Source organism: Mauremys reevesii, linkage group 7 (assembly GCF_016161935.1).
Source record: "Mauremys reevesii isolate NIE-2019 linkage group 7, ASM1616193v1, whole genome shotgun sequence".
NCBI lineage: Eukaryota > Metazoa > Chordata > Testudines > Geoemydidae > Mauremys > Mauremys reevesii.
The window spans coordinates 88,456,071-88,476,094 of record NC_052629.1 but is presented as its reverse complement, the minus strand read 5'-3'; the positions used below and the strand labels follow the sequence as shown (position 1 = coordinate 88,476,094).

Sequence of the window (20,024 nt, the reverse complement as noted above, 5' to 3'; positions counted from 1 at the left end):
TAATAATTTACATTTGTATAGCAAGACTTCCATCTGAATATCTCAATATTTCAAGTATTAATTAAGCATCATAACATCCCTAAAACATAGTGAATTATCTGTATTGTACTGAGACACCAAGAGGTTAAAGCATGATTATACTTTGAAAAGTGCATCTGGGTTTCAACATGTTTGCTAGTTACTCAGTGATCTCTATAACAAATATTTTACAAGAGACTGGATCTAGAAGTCAGGCTAGGATTCTTTCTGGCATGTTTATCAATAATTAAAGCTTCTGCACTTTGAATTTAGTTAGCAGTTCTGTTAATGTTGCAGCATGAATCAAGAGAATCTAGTTCACATTATGGTCCAGATCTGCATTCCCATTTGCACAAAAGCATGAGCTCTTTTTTGCACACGCACAGCCCATGTATACAAGTAGGGATTTGTACATGCAAATACCTACATATACATGCCCAAATCCTGACTTCTGCACACACAGTGAACAGTGTGCATATGTATACACAAAAGTGTGCATGCAGGTTTGAATCTCTGGGCATATGTGACCTCTCAATGTCACATAGGATATCTATAGCAAAGCTTAGAAGACAACTCAAACCTCCTAATTTCTAGTGAGTCACTTTCTTATTAAATTGAATTTATTAAGGCAATTCTTGCATTGCAATGGAGACTTAAAGCTGACAGGGCTAAGCAGAAGAAGTGAATTAAGGAGTGGTTTGAAAATACGGCAAGACTGGGCTATTCCAGTTAAATAAGGTAGCATGGAAGAAGGTGTAAGTACCAACATGGGAGAAGAAAACACAGACAGCAGTTAGGCAGGAGGTTTGGATAGAGAGAGGTGACTAATAAGGAAATTAGCAAGAAATGAGATGCAGGAAGGCCTGTCCTTGAATTCAAGGATAAAGAGCTTGAGTTTTATGAGCAATATAGTGAGTGAGCAACATGACTCTGACAGCTGAATTCCAGATATGCTGGAGATGGCACAATGAAAATCAGGAATATGTATGATTGCAGTAGCTGAAGGGAGAGATGAACAACGCACAGACAACGTTCTTACGCAAAGGAAAGGGAAGATCTTGAAAATGCTGTAGAGGAGGTGTTTGTGGGAAAAGACGCAAGGTCTTGGAAAGAAAGTTTAGGAAACTGGTTTTAGTAGTGTTGAATTTGCATTGTAAGCAGGCCACACACAAGGAAGTGTCAGAGGGGGAAGAGGGCAGTGATAGAGACAGAGTTGGGAGGCATCAGCAAAAAAGTGTTACTGGGATAAGAAGACAGACTTGGATTTGAGCAGGATGAGGTAGTTAATGATCTTAGTAAAATACATGTCAGTTGAGAAAGTGTTAAGTTATTAATGTGGTCATTGGTTCCTTCCTTCATTATCTGGTTCTCAGTTTCATAAATAAAGAGAACAGAAGTATCTCATAACTGATATCAGATGACGGAACCAATGACTACACCAATATATAGGTTATAGTAGATAATAAAATGTGTTATTAATTTTACACTTAATACCCCAAATCCCAGGAATAATATTTTTTTCATATTGGATGGAAGGTGGAAAACAACTTACATTATTTAGTCAGAGATGATGCAGGCACATCTGTGAGTCATCCTGCCTGGAAGCTATTTAGAGAAAGAGCCAATTATTTTTAGGAACAGTACAGACAATGTTTTTTCTTTCTGTCCTAAGAGGTCTGCTAGAATTGATACAATGTGATCTTCAATAAAAATTATACTGAAACCAGCAGAGATAAATGTTTTCAGTGTATGGGGCTTATTAACCAAGACTATTCTGGCATCCACAGGTGTAAAATGCAGAGTAAGAAAGTATTTCTGTCTGTCTAGTTATGCAGTGCTATTGTAGCTGTGTCAGGATAGTAGAGAGACAAGGAAGGTGAGGTAATAAGTTTTATTGGACCAACTTCTGCTGGTGAGAGAGAGAAGCTTTTAAGCTTACACAGAGCTCTTCTTCAGGTCTGGGGAGCTAGACAATGTACTGTATAATTTTGGGGCAAAATTATGGAGGACACAGGATAAAAATACAATATATATAATTTAAAATATATATATAATGCAGGTGATAGTAATGTGGTATATCTCAGAAAGTAACCGAGTATATTTCTGATTATACAAGCAATCTAATTTACACTTATTTATAACTAGTGGAAAATGGTTCCTGATAGAGAAAGCAAATTACTAAGTGAGTCTCATTTTCATTTTTTTAAAACCTGCTGATTTGCGAGAACAAAATCTGTGTCAGAGATAAACATCTTTGCCCACCAATTCACTCAGATGCAATCTTATTCCCTACATGTATCCTTTTGCTGAGTGCTCTCAAACTGATAGCAGCTTTAGCCATTGCCCTTTAAATCATCACAGAAACTTGTACCTCTCTGAGCACATTGGGCTAACGGCAGGCATTGCAAGTAGTCTTTGAATATGCCCCCAAACATTGTTTGTGCATTAGTACAATTTAGCTGACAACCTAACACAGCAGCAGCAACAGAGCTGGATGGGCTGGTCATATGAACAATGCCTGAAGGAATGGGAAAGTGAAGGGAAAGTTAAAGCAACAAGATACAGAACAGGTGAGTTTGAAGAGACAGTTTTAAAAAAGGAGTGAGACACATTTTTTCCAGGGGATGGCTCCTCCAGATGCCTCTGCAAAATTTTCTACTGGCAGCACTTGCTAGGACCAGTGTTGTTGGCTATGACAATTGGAGATCTACAACTATATTTTTAGTTTGGTACATTATGAAGGGAGGGAAGTTTCCTAATCCCAAATTTTATATTATAAACTGTAAAAGAGAGTGCTCTGTAAACTAAAAATTCTCTCTTTAGGTCTTGACACAAAGTCTGAAGGCTCTGAAACAACAAATGGGGAATACCCAGTCAACCTGCTGAACTTCCTCACATGAATGTCTATTCCATTATCTGTATGATAGTTATTCCCTTTAAAGTTAATAGCTGTTATGCACATGAACCCTGGGGTGAGCACATGCCTCTGTATTTACCTCATCCATTGCACATTACATATTTTAGAGGCACTGGTGCACCATGGAAACATTCTATCAAGTTTTCTATATTTCTTTCTCTCTTTTTTTTCAGAAACTGCTGACATTTGCACAGGGAATATACAACTTCAAGATTCTGGCAGTCCAATACTGTATGTTTCTAAGAACATTGCTACAAAATATAACAGCGAGAAAAGGAAAACGACCATCTATCTACATTAATTTCCCCCTAACAGATATGTAAAATTTCAAGCACTGATCAGGCAGGAATGTAAGCATGGGAGGAGTTCCAAGTAAATCAGTCTGATTACTCACATGCTTAAAGCTATGCACAAGCTTAAGTGCTTCCTGAACTGGGGCTTTAATTTGCAAGCTGTTGTGTGTGAGGCCAGGCTTTTGATGCAGAGGCCACCTAAAGCCATTCAGGCAAAGACAACTGATTTAGAATAGTTTGTTTTAATAAGTATCAGAGGGGTAGCCGTGTTAGTCTGGTTCTGTAGAAGCAGCAAAGAATCCTGTGGCACCTTATAGACTAACAGATGTTTTGCAGCATGAGCTTTCGTGGGTGAATACCCACTTCTTCGGCTTGCATCCGAAGAAGTGGGTATTCACCCACGAAAGCTCATGCTGCAAAACATCTGTTAGTCTATAAGGTGCCACAGGATTCTTTGCTGTTTTAATAAGGTTCATTACTGAAGATTCCATAATGACATTCCATTTGTTTGGGCAGGTATCGAGAATAAAGTGATTAATGTGGATGCTAGTATAATGGCTATATGTTTGAGAAATATAAAAATGCGCACATGTACACACTGAACCAATCTGGCACATTTTATTCATGCAAGACTCCCATTAAAAGAGGCAGAGGTAGTTTTTTTCCGAATAAAGACTGCAGGACTGGACCCAGCATTGAATCTAAATATACAGGTGTCATGTGAACTGGAACACTTAACACTTGCTGTAAGTACATCAGCCTCCATGGGCACTACTACAGCACCCAGAAAAAAAATTTAAAAGAGACACTATTCTTCCATGTTCCCCCTTCAAAATATTACTTTAGCTTTTGTTTTTAAAAGCTTAAAAATCTGTGTTAGTGGCAGGAGTAAACACACACTTGCTAGACTTGGCTAAAAAAATGAAACAAGCAAGAAACAAGTTTGGTGGAGAGAGGACTTGATTATCTCATGGCAAGTATTGTAGCTCACAGCACTGGATTTTCTGTTATGCTGCATTCCTTGTTGTCTGGGGAATTGCACATTAAAATGCCCTAATGGCTTTGCTTAGGCTCACAGAAAATTGATAGACACTAGTTTTAAGCTACAGTGTACTACACATATACAGGACTGCTGATGTAGTAGGGTGGCTACATTTTAATTAATTGTTTGTTTGTGTTACATTGAATCCATAATGTTTACAGGGATTACTTCACAGTATTCTTTTAGTTTTAACATTTTCATATCGCAGACTCTGCATTCCTTAGCCAGGAGAACTCACACTGAAATTGTTCCAGGGCAGCATCAAGCCCTAGAGTTGGGTACCATGCTGCTTCTATGAACCAGAGCTGAAATTGTAAATAATAAATTCTAAGTGGACTGAATTTTAACTGATTGTGAGGTTTTAGATAAGCCACTGACTTAGTGAAACGTGGGAAACGTTGCCTCACATTCATTATAACATCCACTGTGAGCCTAGGTATAAAATCATGGTAAGACTGTCACTGAAAGTCAGAAATATCATCAGATATGAGCTTTCTCTAGATACAAATATTAAACAAGTCAGTATAACTAGCTATTTCCCCCATAAATTGACTCTCATAGACTCATAGATTTTAAGGCCAGAAGGGACCATCATGATCATCTAGTGTGACTTTCTGCACATTGCTGGCACAGAACCTCGCCCACCAACTGCTGTAATAGACCTATAACCTCTGGCTGAGTTAATGAAGTCCTCAAATCATGATTTAAAGACTTCAAATCACAGAGAATATAACATTACACTAGTTAAAACCTGCATGCGACTCATGGTCCATGCTGCAGAGAAAGGTGAAAAGTCTGACCTGGGGGAAGATCCCTTCCTGACCCCAAATATGGTGATCAGTTAGACCCTGAGCATGTGAGCAAGACCCACCAGCCAGATACCTGGGAAATAATTCTCTGTAGTTCCTCTGACCCCTCCCCAGCTAGTGTCCCATCACTGGCCATTGGAGATATTTGCAGTCAGCAGTCACAGATCGGCTCCATGCCATTGTAGGCAGTCTCATCTCCTCCATAAACTTATCAAGCCAGTTAGGTTTTATGCCCCAATTGCTCCCCTTGGAAGGCTATTCTAGAACTTCACTCCTCTGATGGTTAGAAACCTTTGTCTAATTTCAAGCCTAAACTTGCTGATGGCCAGTTTATGGCCATTTATTCTTGTGTCCACATTGGGGCTTAACTTAAATTACTTCTCTTCCTCCCTGATATTTATCCCTCTGATTTATTTATGGAGAGCTATCATATCTCCCCTCAGCCTTCTTTTAGTTAGGTTGAACAAGCCAAGTTCTTTGAGTCTCCTCTCATAAAGTAGGTTTTACATGGGAGACCAGCCATCTGGTTGCAGAAACACTGCCAGTTTATGTTTTAATTTCAAATCACCTATAGCTGAGGTGTGTTCAGATTCAGGTCCTGATGGGATTTTTACCTGGTTATATTGCCTTCCATTTACAAAGAAGCAGCAAGATGATTTTCTTTGGAACCACTTTTGCATTCATGAGCCATTTGCAATACTCAGAGATAGATTAAATATGCCTGTAAATTTTTACTATGACAGATCTTGCCCACCTATTTCACCACCAAAATTTGTGAGAACAACATGGCCACTGTGGCTATTCAGCGTGTTATGGGAATTTTATCCACTTCACTAGCACTGTGCTGTTTTACAGGCATAAAAACAAACAAAAAACAACAAAAACAGATTGCAAAAACAAATCAATCTAAAAAATCACAAGAAGCTGATACAACAGCCTTTAATTCAGGTGGTTTAAAATTCAGTTCACAGGCAATGCAATATCAGCCTTGAATTAAGCTGTCATTTTACTAATAAGGGGATTTAGCCATGATGTTATTTTAATACAAGTCTGCTTTAGCAACTTACCATAATAGTGAAAATATTTTATTTTTGCCACTTTTTAAAAAAAAAACTTTTTTTATTAAACCAAAGTCATTACCAAGTACAGAAACCACAAACCTCAAAACAAACAGCTGCCTTGAAAAACAAAATTGATTTGTTAAAGATTAAAAAAATTAGTAACTTAAATTATCAAATATGTGTATTAACAAAAAAAGCACAGCTATAAAACTTGGGGGAAAAAGAAATAAAGTAGGGCTGTCAAGCGATTAAAAAATTAATCATGATTAACCGCACGATAAAAAAATTAATCTTGATTAATCACACAGTTAAGCAATAATGGAATACCATTTATTTAAATAATTTGGAATGTTTTCTACATTCTCAAATAGATTGATTTCAGCTACAACACAGCATACAAAGTGTACAGTGCTCATTTTATAATTATTTTTTATTATAAGTATTGGCACTGTAAAGAAATAAAAGAAATAGTATTGTTCAATTCACCTAATACAAGTACTGTAGTATAATCTCTTTATCATGAAAGGTGAACTTACAAACATAGAATTATGTACAAAAATGCATTCAAAAATAAAACAATGTAAAATTTTAGAGCCTGAAGTTCACTCAGTCCTACTTCTTGTTCATTCAATCACTCAAACAAGTTTGTTTACATTTGCAGAAGATAATGCTGCCCACTTCTTGTTTACAATGTCACCTGAAAGTGAGAACAGGCGTTCTCATGGCACTGTCATAGCCGCCATTGCAAGACATTTACAAGCCAGATGCGCTAAAGATTCATATGTCCCTTCATGCTTCAACCACCATCCCAAGGGACATGCATCCACGCTGATGACGGTTTCTGCTCGATAACAATCCAAAGCAGCGCGGACCGACACATGTTCATTTTCATTATCTGAGTCAGATGCCACCAGCAGAAGGTTGATTTTCTTTTTTTGGTGGTTTGTGATCTATAGTTTCCTCATCGGAGTGTTGCTCTTTTAAGACTTCTGAAAGCATGTTCCATACCTCATCCCTCTCAGATTTTGGAAAGCACTTCAGATTCTTCAACTTTGGGTCAAGTGCTTTAGCTATCTTTAGAAATCTCACATTGGTACCTTCTTTGCATTTTTTCAAATCTGCGGTGAAAGTGTTCTTAAAATGAACATGTGCTGGGTCATCATCCGAGACTGCTATAACATGAAATATATGGCAGAATGCAGGTTAAACAGAGCAGGGGTCATACAATTCTCCCCCAAGGAGAATTTGTTCAGTCACAAATTTAATTAAAACATTTTTTTAAACGCGCGTCATCAGCATGGAAACATGTCCTCTGGAATGGTGGCAGAAGCATGAAGGGGCATACGAATGTTTAGCATATCTGGTATGTAAATACCTTGCAATGCAAGCTACAAAAGTGCCATGCAAATGCCTGTTCTCACTTTCAGGTAAATAAAAAGAGGGCAGCATTATCTTCTATAAATGTAAACAAACTTGTTTGTCTTAGCGATTGGCTGAACAAGAAGTAGGACTGAGTGGACTTGTAGGCTCTGAAATTTTACATTGTTTTGTTTTTGAGTGCAGTAATGTGATAAAAAAAATCTACATTTTTAAATTGCACTTTCATGACAAAGAGATTGCACTACAGTACTTGTATGAGGTAAACTGAAAAATACTATTTCCTTTGTTTATCATTTTTACAATGCAAATATTTATAATAAAAATAATATGCACTTTGATTTCAATTACAACACAGAATCCAATATATATGAAAATGTAGAAAAACATCCAAAATATTTAATAAATTTCAATTGGTATTCTGTTGTTTAACAGTGTGATTAAAATGGCAATTAATCACAATTAATTTTTATAATCACAATTAATTATTTTGAGTTAATCACGTGAGTTAACTGCGATTACTCAACAGCCCTAAAATAAAGGTATAAAAATGTAATTCAAAATCATGCAACATAAACTGTTACTATTTGTGTTTCAAACATAAGGTTTGATTGTTTTAAAGTGATTAGAAATAAGATTATTATTTTATTTTACAGCTAATTCCTTCTGTGCCTCATTTAAATATTTTTTATAAAACCATTTTTATTTGCAACCTCCTTACACTTTTTAAAAAAATGTTAATGTACTCTTTAACTTTTGCACTGTACCAAAAAATTAACAGTTTCTTGCACTTTAAAGCTACATCTATACTACACACCACTTTCGGCAGCAAGTAGCATACATGTAGCTACACATTGCAATGAAAAGCAAGCTGTGTCACACGGTGGTGTGTAGCTCCACATCAGTGAAAGGCTCTGGCAGAGGTGAGGCAGTGGGGAAAAGCATCAGCAGCTCCCCCCTGCCAGAGCCTTTCATAGAATCATAGAATATCAGGGTTGGAAGGGACCTCAGGAGGTCATCTAGTCCAACCCCCTGCTCAAGGCCGGACCAATCCCCAACTAAATCATCCCAGCCAGGGCTTTGTCAAGCCTGACTTTAAAAACCTCTAAGGAAGGAGATTCCACCACCTCCCTAGGTAACCCATTCCAGTGTTTCATCACCCTCCTAGTGAAAAAGTTTTTCCTAATATCCAACCTAAACTGCCCCCCCTGCAACTTGAGACCATTACTCCTTGTTCTGTCATCTGGTACCACTGAGAACAGTCTAGATCCATTCTCTTTGGAACCCCCTTTCAGGTAGTTGAAAGCAGTTATTAAATCCCCCTCATTTTTCTCTTCTGCAGACTAAACAATCCCAGTTCCCTCAGAGTCACCTCATAAGTCATGTGCTCCAGCCCCCTAATCATTTTTGTTGCCCTCTGCTGGACTTTTTCCAATTTTTCCACAACCTTCTTGTAGTGTGGGACCCAAAACTGGACACAGTACTCCAGATGAGGCCTCACCCATGTCGAATAGAGGGTAATGATCACATATCTTGATCTGCTGGCAATGCCCCTGCTTATACAGCCCAAAATGCTGTTAGCCTTCTTGGCAACAAGGGCACACTGTCGACTCTTATCCAGCTTCTTGTCCACTGTAACCCCTAGGTCCTTTTCTGCAGAACTGCTGCCTAGCCACTCGGTCCCTAGTCTGTAGCAATGCCTGGGATTCTTCCTTCCTAAGTGCAGGGCTTTCCTTGCTGCCTCCCCCTGGCAGAGCTTTTCCCCACTGCCTTCCCTCTGCCAGAGTCTTTCTGCACTGCTGAAGTCTCATTTGGGGGAGAGACTCCAGCAGCAGGGAGACAGCAGGATACAACACTGCTAAAATAGCAATGTAGACAGGGAAGCATGGCTTGGGTGAGTAGAGAGCCATGTATGGTATGTACTTGGATATATACTCACACCCTTCAGGCATGTCTTTACTCTACTCACCTAAGCAATACCTCACTGTCAGCACTGCTATTTATACCCAGATTGGGGGGCTATATGGGTAAGTACATTACATGCTGCCAAAAGAAGCATGCAGTGTAGACACACCCTATGTTTTTAATACATCAGCTACCAGTAACTCTTAGTTTTTAAACGAGCTTTGAAATCAATTACTTGCTTGCTAAGGTAGCAGCTTCTGAGTATGTGTATTAATCCTTTAGGCTCACCCAGGGATGCCAAAAACATTGTATTAATTTAGATGAAATAAACTATCCCAGAGTCAAAGGTGTTAAAATAACCCTGTCACTGTCCAACATTAAACTGTTGTAAACAAGGTCCTGGGTTTGATATACTGTGACCTCATCCTGTTTAGTACCATGGAAAACACATTAATATTTTTTAACATTTAATTAAAAAGATACAGAAGGAAAACAGTTAAAGCATTTGAATTGTAAGTTATTAAGTAAAGTTTTTATTTTAACAGCCTCCCTTGTTCCCTTTCCCTCTAGTTGGGGGGGAGCTTTATGAGGAAAGTTCCTTGTTTGGCAGTTTTTAGATTTTAGTATTAAAGATGGTAATAACTGTCCTTTTTGGAGAAAAGAGAAGAAGTTAGCTGAGATGGGCTGGCGCTGTTCTTGTTAAAGTCCAATTCTTAAAAGATAAAACAAGACAAACACACACAAGAGGGGAGAGAAAAGAACGGTAAAGGTAGAAAATTCACCTTCTGTCTCTGCTGTTGATTTTCACTTGCAATCTCACTGCTGGAAAAAACATAGGCACAGCACGCTTTCTTATCAGTCATTTCAAGACCTGGCAAACTTGTACCTTCATCAGGCTGTTTAGGCCATTGCTTTTAGCTGCCTTCTTTTGGTCACAGGATCACAGCAGTGTTACAAAATTTACAGTTGTGGCCAGCTGTGCCAGACTCTTACTAGACAGAAGGCAAAAGAAGGATTAAAAAAAAGAGAAGAAATAAGGCAGGGAAGGAAAAGGACACACTGGAGGGTTGGGAGGGTGTGAGAAAGTCTCACCACTCAGGTGCTGTTCAGGATTTAGCTGAAGCCATTGGAGGAGGCGATGTTATCTGGGGCCCTCTTCCCAACCTGGTCTGGTGAGGACATCTCTCAGGATCAGGATGACGAAGGTACAATGGTGTCATGCTGGATCCTGGGGTCCCAAGAGATGATGGAGGTGGCAACCATGATGGTAAAGTTGAAGCCTTCCACTTTTTTAGTTAGCAATTGCCCTCCTTTTCTTCCTCTCCTAATTCTCCCCTCCCAAAGTCTTTTGTTTATGGACCCCAAAAGGGAATGATGGGTGGAATAGCCATCTCCTCATTATTTTGTTTCTCTGTTAGGCCTAATTTCCAATAAACCAATTTTGGTTTACTGATTTATGGTCCCACTTTTTCTTGTACTTACTTGACCCTCATTCTTTCATTAGCAGTAAGTGATGCAGCCAGCAGGCAGGATTGTCAGAGAGAGATTTTTATTAAGCATGCATAGGGCCATTGTTACATGCTGAGAGGCCCATGTTTTCTGATAGCAGCCTGGACCCATCTTGCATTTCTGAGCCCCTGATATCAACCAACTAGGTCCACACCTGAAAACTGGCCCCTTCTTCAGTTCCACTCATCACACTAAGTTTTTCCTCATAACATTTATGTAAAGTTGACAACTATTATGGCTATTTTTTGGTTGGGGAACACAAATAGAAATTAAGTGACTTGCCCAAAGTCACATGGGAAATCTGTATCAGACTCAAGAACAGAAGCCAAGTTTCCTCAGTCCCCACAGACACTTAACTTATGGTTCAAAGTCTTAACAAAAAGATCAACCTTCCCTCCCCCCTCTGTTTTCTATGGTATCTTAAAAAAGAATTTTCTTTACAGAACAAAGTTTAATTATATTTGTGTCTCCCAATATGCTCTTTTCCAACCAAGACTTGTCATTTCATAACCTTGTTGTGTGCGGATAATCATATTAAGCTCTACCAGAACTCCCTGATTTACTAAAAGTCATGGCAGCAAAGTATGCTTCAGAGTCCTAATCTGTTTAACGGCCTCCCACTTAAATCAGGGATCCTTGAAAAAGCCTAATGCTCTAGAGCTTTTGCTAAGATTGATACACAGATAAACAATAACTGTTTCCAAATCTAATAATGGCCAGCTCCAGATATGATTATGAAATTACCAGGATTTTAAAAAGTGACCTTCAGCAAGAATATTTTTGCAATGAAAATAAGTCAATACAAAAATAAACATCATTATACCCAACTTTACCATCATATATTGTAGTGTCACCTTTTCTGACAAAGAAAGCCTTCAAATTTCTGTTCCAAAAACTGTTTATGTAGTATTTCACAAATCATAACACTGATACTCTTGAGAGAGATGCAAGTGTTCATTATTTCTATTACAGTGACACCTAAGAACCCTAGTCCAGGATCAGGGCCTTGTGCTATGCACCGTACAAAGAAATAACAAGGAAGCCAGTTCCTGGCCCACCATGTTTACAATCTAGTGGAGGTATCAGTGAATACTGTCAAAGAAAGTTAAACATATGCTAGAGACATGTTTTAATTACTACCAAACATTCAAATGGATGAAAAGTTAATAGGCCTCATTCTGCAATGTGATCCATGTGGGCAGATACTCACACCCAGGCAGAATCCCACTGAAGTCAGTAGGGCTCTGCAAAAGCACATGCGCCTGGCCACATGAATCAGATCACAAAACTGGTCTGTATCTAATAACTAGAAAGATTAAATTCCGGATATGTCCAGGCCTTGCCAAGCTAGTGATGGAAGAATGATAAGGTTCAACTGACAAATTTTGTATACTTAAAACTGACAGTATTTTGGACTTTTTAATAGTTAAAGCTATTGACACTTGCACCTTAGTCACAAGACACTGGCATTGTTCATAACAGTAATGTGTCTTGTTGCTTAGATACCTTACTCTTCATTCTAAGGGAGAAAATCACTACATCCAATCATATTACATAAGCATCAATGTCACATTCACTTTTTGGCAAAGATAATCAAGAACAGCAGGGCTAACAACCTCCTCTGAAGAATATACTCTACAGTACTAGTATAATTATTGCACCTAACTAACTGAAGTACCCTAAGAAACACAAGACATTGCCTTTTCAACATTGTATATTATTTATTTAAATATTTAAAGGGGTTTGGGTATTTTTGCACATAGAACTCTCCTTGCATGTCTTCGAATGGCCTTGAGATGGGATGTTAGAGGCTGCAGCATCCACTTATCCCAGGAATGGGGCAATGGAGCTAAGTCCTCCAAGAAGCCTAGAGAGAGTGTGCAGGAAGCAGCCAATCAGAGCCCAGGAGGGCTATATATAAAGGCCCTCTAGAGCCAGGGACAGGAAGTTCCTTGCTGGAGCCAGAGGAGTGCAGTGATGCTTCGGGCTGGCCAAAGTGAACTGCAGCACCATGGGCAGCTCAATGCTGGCAGGCACCCGGGAAGTGAGGAAAAGCTCCTGGCTGGCTGCTGAGCCTGAACACAGATGAGCCCTGAGGTAAGGGTCAAGCATTTGTGGTGGCTGAAGGTGCAGGGAAGTGCCCAGGGAACTGAAAGCAGTATCATTAAAGGGACATGGTGTTGTGTGGCTGCTATACGTAGTGTCCCTGGGCTGGGACCTGGAATAGTGGGTGGGCCCAGGTCTCCCCCATAGACAACTGGACAGTGATAAACCCCCAGAGAGGGATCTGAACTACTTAGTGGCCCAGCCAGAGATCTGGGGTCAGAAGGGTCCAGAGGGGGTGAAACCATTGCTTTTAGGGAGGACACCAGGGGAGTATGGCCTGATACCAGGGCTGGGACTGTTTGTAGACATACTTGACCAGAAAGAGGCACTTGTGAGAGGTGGGTGCCATGCTGTGACCAGCTTTAAGATGTTCTATAAACAAACACTAAAGATGGGGCAACAACAATTGTACAACTCCTAAACCATCTTTTGCCCCTTCCATGAACATAACAATTTAAAGTTATCTGTTGTCACACTTTTCCATTCACAAGGAGTAAACACACTTTGTCACAGATTTTAGATTAAGAAAACAAAATAAGACCAACAAAAGTAATGTTTCAATGTTTCATACCATGAATCTCCTCTGATAATCTATACACACCTTGAAAACAAATAGGCTGCTGAAATTTTAAAAGATGTAAGAGTTCTGTATACAAAATAGGAAAGCATCACAATTTCATAGCTCCATCACCACATATGGGAAGTCTCATGGGCCTTGAGGGGAGAACAGATTAAGGATCAGTGAATTGGCTTGAAAATATGGTAGTTAGCCTTCTCTATGTTTCTAGACCCAAATCAAACTTTTTAATAGGCCCAGAGATGTTAAGTTAATAACCTCTCTGGATTATTAAAATTTAACTTTTATGTTCTGTCCGCACTTCCTGATTTTGGGGCCACCAAGAGGCTAAAATAATTGTAAGAATGATTGTTCACGTGGTATTTTCCCTTTGACCTTGAGCAGAGAGCACCAGATGTCATATGACTAGATCATCTTGTCATATGACATCTTGTCATATGACATCAAGTAAAATTTGCAGATTTAAGAGGTTCAAAGTATTATCTGAGCTTTGAGATGCTTACCAAAACATAACCTAAACTCCATACCATTGAGGTTTTCTCATCACTTTGGATAGAGATATACGATTTAGGACAGGGGTTCTCAGGACAATGTTTTGGTGGCCACAGAGCCGCTCTCACACTTTTTTGTAAAATACTTAATTAGCTTTAGGAAAAACAAATAAATATGCACATATATACATCCAAATCATTGTAATTTAGTTATTGCTAGCTGGTAAGTCTGTTGTAAAAAGTGATAATAACAAACATAAAAGTATCACTTTTCACAAAAACCTTACTCACCCCTGGCAAGCCTGGGGACAAATTAAGCCCGGATGGCGCACCGGGGTAGGCAGTAGGGGCCAGGGATGATGAGTTGGGGGGCCAGAGACACAGTGGGGGGCCAGAGCCTGAAGCCCCATAGCCAGAGCCCAAAGCCCCATGGCCAGGGAATTGGGATGGAGCCTGAAGCCATGAGGCCAGAGCCCAGGGCTGGAGCCCAAAGCCCTGCGGCTGGAGCCTGCTGCCCCACCACCCCAGGGAAGAAGCCCAAAGCCTGAGCCCCACCACCCCTGGGAAGATGGGGGAACTATGCTCCTCCAGTGTTATGCCCCAGCTGTCTCCAGAGGCAGGCATGGCCCAAGCCCTGCTTGCAGCCCCAGAGGACAACACCAAGATAGTGGATCCAGGAGCAACAGAGAGGGGGAGGGGCCACTTCTTCCCCACACTTGAGGCTGTGGCCTCAAGAATCATAGAAGAATCATAGAAGATTAGGGTTGGAAGAGACCTTAGGAGGTCATCTAGTCCAAACTCCTGCTCAAAGCAGGACCAATCCCCAACTAAATCATCCCAGTCAGGGCTTTGTCAAGCCGGGCCTTAAAAACCTCTAAGGATGGAGATTCCACCATCTCCCTAGGTAACCCATTACAGTGCTTCACCACTCTCCTAGTGAAATAGTGTTTCCTAATATCCAACTTAGATCTTCCCCACTGCAACTTGAGACCATTGCTCCTTGTTCTGTCTTCTGCCACCACTTACAACAGCCAAGCTCCATCCTCTTTGGAAACCCCCTTCAAGTAGTTGAAGGCTGCTATCAAATCCCCCCCTCACTCTTCTCTTCTGCAGACTAAACAAGCCCAGTTCCCTCAGCCTCTCCTCATAAGTCATGTGCCCCAGCCCCCTGATCATTTTCATTGCCCTCCACTGGACTCTATCCAATTTGTCCACATCCTTTCTGTAGTGGGAGCCCAAAACTGGATGCAGTACTCCAGATGTGGCCTCACCAGTGATGAATAGAGGGGAATAATCACTTCCCTCGATCTGCTGGCAATGCGCCTAATAATGCAGCTCAATATGCTGTTAGCCTTCTTGGCAACAAAGGCACACTGCTGACACATATCCAGCTTCTCATCCACTGTAATCCCCAGGTCCTTTTCTGCAGAACTGCTGCTTAGCCCGTCGGTCCCCAACCTGTAGTGCTGCATGTGATTTTTTTTGTCTTAAGTGCAGGACTTTGCACTTGTCCTTGTTGAACCTCATCAGATTTCTTTTGGGCCAACCCTCCAATTTGTCTAGGTCACACTGGACCCTATCCCTCCCCTCCAGCGTATCTACCTCTCCCCCCATCTTAGTGTCATCTGCGAACTTGCTGAGGGTGCAATCCATCCCATCATCCAGATCATTAATAAAGATGTTGAACAAAACCGGCCCCAGGACTGAGCCCTGGGGCACTCTGCTTGATACCGGCTGCCAACTAGACATCAAGCCGTTGATCAGTACCCATTGAGCCCAACAATCTAGCCAGCTTTCTATCCACCTTATAGTCCATTCATCCAATCCATACTTTTTTAACTTGCTGGCAAGAATACTGTGGGAGACTGTATCACAAGCTTTGCTAAAGTCAAGTATCAGAGGGGTAGCCGTGTTAGTCTGGATCTGTAAAAGCAGCAAAGAGTCCTGTGGCACCTCATAGACTAACAGACGTATTGGAGCATGAGCTTTCGTGGGTGAATACCCACTTCGTTGGATGCATTTGCTAAAGTCAAGATATATCACATCCACTGCTTTCCCCATATTCACAGAGCCAGTTATCTCATCACAGAAGGCAATCAGGTTGGTCAGGCATGACTTGTCCTTGGTGAATTCATGTTGACTGTTCCTGATCACCTTCCTCTCATCCAAGTGCTTCAAAATGGTTTCCTTGAAGACCTGGACCATGATTTTTCTAGGGACTGAGGTGAGGCTGACCGGTCTGTAGTTCCCCGGGTTCTCCTTCTTCCCTTTTTTAAAGATGGGCACTATATTTATTTTTCCAATCGTCTGGGACCTCCCCCGATCGTCACGAGTTTTCAAAGATAATGGCTAATTGCTCTGCAATCACATCAGCCAATTCCCTCAGCACCCTCGGGTGCATTAGATCTGGACCCATGGACTTGTGTACGTCCAGCTTTTCTAAATAGTCCTTAACCTTTCACCACTGACAGCAGCTCACCTCCTCCCCATACTGTGTTGCCCAGGACAGCAGTGTGGGAGCTTATCTTGTTTGTGAAGACCAAGGCAAAAAAAGCATTGAGTACTTCAGCTTTTTCCACATCATCTGTCACTAGATTGCCTCCCCCATTCAGTAAGGGACCCACACTTTCCCTGACCTTCTTCTTGTTGCTAACATAACTGTAGAAACCCTTCTTGTTACCCTTCAGATCCCTTGCTAGCTGCAACTCCAGTTCTGTTTTGGCCTTCCTGATTACACCCCTGCATGCTCGAGTAATATTTTTATACTCCTCCCTAGTCATCTGTCTAAGTTTCCACTTTTTGCAAGCTTCCTGGAGGCCGCATTTGAGAAACTCTGATTTAGTACCTTTATATATACTGTGGGTGCTAAGTTTCAGAACATTCTGTGTTCAAAATTCTCCTCAGAAACTTGAGAGAAAAACTTCCCTAATAAGGCTGCACCAAAATGATGAACAAAATCTGAATTCTGTCTTGTTTAAGAAGTACAGCAGAAGCAAATAGAAAATATAAACATAAGTGGCAGGAGCTCAGAAGGACATTTCTTCCCCCCATTCATCTATCACATTGATTTAGAATCTGCTTATGTGCCTCAGTATGAAACTTGGGGGGGTGGAATATCCGCCCGACAAAATTCTATGGATGTAAAGAATGAAAGGCTAGCACATCTGTAGCATTTACATTCTGTGGCAATGCCACTACTGACGCTCCCTGGGTTATGCAAACCTGACTTACAAAATCCGTACTTACGGAAAAAGTTCCGTAAGCTTTTTTTTTGTGTGCGTAATTGTCGGAGATATGACAAAATTCGACTTACGCAAGGCGTTCCAAAACAGAACGCTTGCATATATCAGGGAGCATCTGTATAATTAAAAAATGCTGATTAAATATCAATTTATGTGGATTGGGCAAAAAAAAAATCCTTGATCAACCATGTTGTTTTCAAGCCAAGGAAATAATCTGTATGTATCTGTCACAGGGCAGGGTTCCCGCATCTTGGATTCTTCACTGCAGATAGGCCTCACATATTCCTCCATAGGTTCAACACTGGGCACTTTGTTTACCATGTGCTAGACAAGTGCTTGTCCCTGCAACACAAGGCTTTTACTTTTTTCCCAGACACAGGGTCAGAGAGGGGCAGGGATCTCATTTCTCTGAGATCCTGGGCTTCTCTGGCCCCTCCTTCCAGCATGCCCCCTTCCTCCTTTCTCTTTCTTAACTGCCCTCACCTGAAGAGCTGAATTACCTTGTTGTTTAGTTCAGGGGTTTTCAACCTTTTTCTGAGCTCCGACCCCTAACATGCTATAAAAAAATCCATGGCCATAACTGGTGTTTTGCATATAAAATCCAGGGTCAGTGTTAGGGGGTAGCAAGCAGGGCAATTGTTGGGGCCCCTGCGAAGCTACGGTACTCAGGCTTCGGCTTCAGCCAGGGTGGCATGGCTCAGGGCCCCGGGCTTCAGACCCATGCAGTGGAATTTTGGCTTTCTGCCCTGGGCCCCAGCAACTCTAACACTGACCCTGCTTGGCAGACCCCCTGAAACCTGTGGCCATGGACCCCCGGTTGAGAACCACTGGTTTAGTTATCCAGTCTTTAACCAATTTTCTCTTCGATTCAGGCCATGTGGGGATGCTTGCAAAGTGATGAGTGAGCCTTAAGGTACTCACACTCTGTCAGTGTCACTGGAACTCACTAAGATTAAATGAATGAGTCAGGAGAAGAATGACAGACAGGGTTAATGGCAGGAGGATACATTGTTATGAATTCTAAATGGCACAATTGTTTTACACTACTGCATCAGCTGAGAATTCCAGACGTTCCTTATGCTCAAAGCTGTTCAATACTTGGAATGAACCATAATATAAACAAAAGTACAGTCTGCATGCAAGATAAGGTATCTAAACCCCACACAGGGCCCAGGATTTCCTGGTTTATCCTGGAGACAGGTATTTGAATTGAATTTACCCCTCTAGTCCTGCCAGAAATGTCATGTCTCAGGGGAAGACCCTTCCCAGCTCTGAGGTCTACAGGGAATAAAGAGAAGGTAGATTTCAAGGGACTGCCATGACAGGGAGAATACATCTCCTGAGGCCTAGAAGCGTTTGGGTTCAGGAGGGCTGGGGATGAATAAAGGGAGAGCCAGGCTCTCTTAGGGCAGGGAGGTTTAGATGGCGTAGCCACTTGGAGAGTGAGAGAGACTGTCCAGGAGTCACGGAGGAAAGTGAGGGCCCACATACACATGTCAGAGTTCTACTCTAATATTCTCTCTTGCTCCAGGTCAAAATCTGTCACACAGATCTGACTGGACAATTTTGATTGTGGTCTGCAAAGCAGGGGGAGATCCTCATGTCTAAGAATTTGTGTGTTATCACAAGATGAAGGTTGCTTGTGCTTGAATTTATTTTTATCTGTTTAGTTCATAGTTCCATTTTATTTTCACATAAATTATTTTACTTATTTCTTTTTAAACTTTATGCTATTTTACCACCTGGTTTGACATAAGCTCAGTGGGCTTTCATTGTATCAGTTACTTACCTAAGCTAGATAGGGGACTGCTAACACTTAATTATTTTTCAGGAAGGAGGGAAAATGAATTTATTGGCTGTATTCAGAGGGATAACGGGGAAAGTATAACAAACCCAGCCATAGTGTTTGCTTTTAAAAACAATTTGAAAGTAAATGATCTGTTCTAGATCCCTGTTTTCTAATTCTAATTTATTATTAAATGGACTGGCTCCTTAAAGAAGCACATTATCTACAAGAAAGTAGTAAATACTGCGCTGAAGATGATTTCTTTATGCTGCAAGTACAGTTAAGAGCTTACTGCATAAGAGGTAGAGACTGATTACTCTGCATTCTTACAGGGGATTGCTCTTTATTTTCCAGGAAGAATAAATATCTGCAATACATTGTTTACCACCATCCTCTCTATGCTTGGTGCTGCAAAACTGTACAGTTTCTCAACATGTGAAACCAGCACAGAGGGTTGGTTCAGCTTAATTAAAAGAGCAAAGAAGATTAAGGTATTTAAATGGTTTCTTTAATTTCCATATATTAGAATGGGGGTGAATATTCTCAAGAGGAACAATATACACACTTCCTAAGGCTTCCTTTGAGGGCTGATGAGGAGAAGCAACCCTTCTCCAAGCAAGACGCAGTTTGATTTATAGTAAATGGTATACAGAAATAGAAAGCTCTGGGCTGATCTTTTCTTTCAGCCATTGTCTGTGCTTATAATCTTTTTCATTATCATTCAGAATATGTATCAAGCAGTGTAGTGTTTGAAATAATGAATGGGATCTGATCAGTCTGTGGTTATTATAAAGCCAGACATTTCTCATACTCATTAGCAAAGATGATCTAGCAGGATGTTATTTTGGATAGCATTAGAAAGATGGCATTTTGAAAGGCTTTTCTGCATCT

At 40.7% G+C, this 20,024-nt stretch overlaps 1 long non-coding RNA gene across 5 annotated transcripts in view; it reads right to left on the bottom strand.

The window, feature by feature from the left end:
• Window positions 1-20,024, bottom strand: part of LOC120369154 — a 172,413-nt gene that overhangs the window by 55,885 nt on the left and 96,504 nt on the right. For 3 of the 5 annotated variants that reach the window (XR_005582968.1, XR_005582969.1, XR_005582967.1), the window contains one exon: window positions 1,571-1,623. This is a non-coding gene — a long non-coding RNA (uncharacterized LOC120369154). Of the gene's footprint in view, window positions 1-1,570; window positions 1,624-10,204; window positions 10,415-20,024 lie in introns of all 5 variants that reach the window. The other 2 variants (XR_005582966.1, XR_005582970.1) reach the window with 2 other exon arrangements.